This window comes from Rana temporaria, chromosome 10 (assembly GCF_905171775.1).
Source record: "Rana temporaria chromosome 10, aRanTem1.1, whole genome shotgun sequence".
Lineage (NCBI taxonomy): Eukaryota > Metazoa > Chordata > Amphibia > Anura > Ranidae > Rana > Rana temporaria.
Window position 1 is genome coordinate 22,643,226 of NC_053498.1, and position 3,277 is coordinate 22,646,502.

At 48.2% G+C, this 3,277-nt stretch overlaps 1 long non-coding RNA gene across 1 annotated transcript; it reads left to right on the forward strand.

The window, feature by feature from the left end:
* Positions 1–1,736: 1,736 nt before the first annotated feature.
* On the forward strand, positions 1,737–2,858 carry LOC120916013. The gene is made up of 2 exons (XR_005743927.1): positions 1,737–1,867; positions 2,824–2,858. It is a non-coding gene; the product is annotated as an uncharacterized LOC120916013 (long non-coding RNA).
* The last annotated feature ends 419 nt before the right edge of the window (positions 2,859–3,277 follow it).

A 3,277-nucleotide genomic window follows, 5' to 3' on the forward strand; every position in this document is an offset into this window, starting at 1 on the left:
GCAAGCGCCACCACATCCCCCATTTTATCATTTACTGTCAGTGTGTGAGCACTATTAGTGGTGGCTGCTGGATATTTATTTATTCTATATTTATTCTGTTCTTGATTAGGTTGGTTTGCGCATTAGTTCCCCCCTTATTTCAGTATCCCATCTTTGGTATTGGTGGATGATATAGTGCCCCCTTGTTGGTGCCAGTGGGAGGAATAGTGCCTCATATCAGTGGGAGGAATTGTGCCCCAAGGGCCGGATAAAGGCTAGCAAAGGGCCACATCTGGCCCTCAGGCCACAGTGGCAACCTGTGAAGCTCTGGTGATCTCCATGCACAAGAGGGTTAAGGCAGTGCTGGAAAATAATGGTGGCCACACAAAATATTGACACTTTGGGCCCAATTTGGACATTTTCACTTAGGGGTGTACTCACTTTTGTTGCCAGCGGTTTAGACATTAATTGTCTGTGTGTTGAGTTATTTTGGGGGGACGGCTACATACCGCACTGTGTCCAGGTGTGAGCGGAGACTTTCCTGTCTCATACCCGGAACACAGGAGGCTCTACAGCAGCGGCGCTCAGCCATTCACAGGGAGTGATGTATTCAATTAATAAAATACAAATCTTCCTTTGATTTGAGTCAGAGATGACATCATCAGCCCGCCTCTCTGACTCCAGCCAATCAGAGGAAGCTTTGTAAAGTAAATTATGTGAAAACCTGGAGTTCTCTTTTAATAAATAAAATCCAATTGGGTACAGTGTTGCATGACTGAGTAATTGTCATTGTGTGACAGTGCTGAAAACTGAAAAATGGCCTGGGCAGAAAGAGGGGGAAACTGTCTGGTCAGGAAGTAGTTAAAAAGATACAACGTAACATAGAGGACATAGAGGACAGTGGGGTAGATCATTGTCTGTAAAAAGGAAGATAAATCTCTGTTCTTACATTACATGCTCTCTGTTCATTTTGGCCCGGATTCTCAAAGACTTACGGCGTCGTAAGTCCGAATGGGCACCGTCGTATCTATGCGCCTGATTCATAGAATCAGTTATGCATAAATTCTGCCAAGATACGATCGGCGTAAGTCTCCTACGCCGTCGTATCTTGGGTGCATATTTACGCTGGCCGCTAGGTGGCGCTTCCGTTGATTTCCACGTCGAATAGGTAAATGAGCAAGATACGCCGATTCACGAACGTACGTGCGCCCGTCGCAATTAGTTACGCCGTTTGCGTAAGATATACGCCGGCGTAAAGATAAAGCTGGTCTCTAGGTGTCGTACGCTAATGGGGCTGTGCGTAGGTTACGTTCACGTCACAGGCATTGAGCCGGCATATCTTTGGGCGTAAATACGACGTGATACTGAGCATGCGCCGTTCGTTCGGCCATGCATCTACATGGGGTCACGTTTAATTTAAATACAACACTCCCACGACCTGCCTACTTTGAAATACGCGCGCTTACGTCGGCCCAAGGACGCAAGTGCTTTGTGAATACAGCACTTGCCTTTCTAAGTTGCGGCGGCGTAGCGTAAATAAGATACGCTACGCCCGCACATAGTTACGCCGCCCTACGTGAATCTAGGCCTTCGTGTTCATCTCTCTAAAGCAGATATTAGTAGAATATTGATAGTGTATTAAAGTTGATAAAAAATCTTCTATTTCTTCCACAGCTCCTGCATTCTCCATGATCACATTATAAATCACTAACATTGTTCAATGTCTTCCCAGCTCCTTTATTAATGCACGCTCTTCCTTATATTACAGAGGCACTGATCTGCCATTTCTGTGAGGACCTCTCAGGACCCAACTGCAAAGCCACAAAAAGTGAGACCTGCCCCAAGGATGTCAAAAAATGCTACACAAATCTCATGATGGAGAAATTTGGTAACCTAGACTATATTTCTTTTTAACATCCACGTCAGCTTTAATCCACAGGCAGCTTAAATAGGGTCGCCACTGTGCCATGTCATTGTCGCCACTGTGCCCATCAATTGTCGCCACTGTGCCATGCCAAACGCAGCCACTGTGCCATGCCATTGTCACCACTGTGCCCATCAATTGTCACCAATGTGCCATGCCAAACGCAGCCACTGTGCCAATAATTGTCACCAATGTGCCATGCCAAACACAGCCACTGTGCCATGTCATTGTTGCCACTTTGCCCATCAATTGTCACCACTGTGCCATGCCAAACGCAGCCACTGTGCCATGCCATTGTCACCACTGTGCCCATCAATTGCCGCCAGTTTGCCCCTGTATTTCCGCCAAATTGCTCCCCCCCCCCCACCCCGCCTGGCAGTTACCTTTTTGGGTCAGCCATCCCTGGATACTCCTCCACGATCCCTCGATGTAGTCCCGCCCTCAATGTCACTTCAGCCAATCAGGTTACCAGTAACCAGATCCGGTGAACCTGATTTGCTGAGATGCGTGCCCTCTGGCTCTGATAGACACTTCCACAACCAACCAGCTGCCGTTATTCAGATGGCCGGCTCTCGCCAGGGGGCCGGCCATCTGAATAGCGGGCGGCAGCGGCGACAATACATAGATTCATGCAATGCATGAATCTCTTTGTATTGTTTTTCAGTGGCGGTGCAGGAGAGAGAGGATGTGGCGCTCCTGTGCCCTCTATGGACGCACCGCCACTGATAGGGAGGCAGCAGCTTAGCACACACCTAAGCGCGGAACTATAATCAAATATTTAGCAGTTTTATATTTACTAAAATAATTGATTTTCCAATTGCTGTGCATTGTGGGAAACCAGATATAGTGAATGCAGGCTCCTGGGTTTAATAGCACTTTAAGGGTGACTAAAATGTATTGCTTACTTGCTTCTCCACCAGGACCTTTTACCGTTTACCAGAGTACAAGAGGATGTCAAAAGGGAAAAGATTTGTGCGCCGGTACCTTCAGCATGAGCTCAGGGAAAACGGAGGTACATAGCATTACTAAGTGCTGCGAGGGAGACCACTGCAATACTGACCAGCTGGAAAGTAAGTTGGAAAACCACAGGGAAAAAAATGAAGGGCCAGATTCACGTAGGTGAGCGGCGGCGTAACGTATCGTAGATACGTTACACCGCCGCAAGTTTTCATCGCAAGTGCCTGATTCACAGAGCACTTGCAATGAAAACCTACACCGGCGGCCTCCGGCACAAGGCGGGCCAATTCAAATGGGCGTGTGCCATTTAAATTAGGCGCGCTCCCGCGCCGGACCTACTGCGCATGCTCAGTTTCGCAATTCCCGTCGTGCTTTGCGCGCCGTGACGTCATTTTTCCGAACGGCGACGCGCATAGC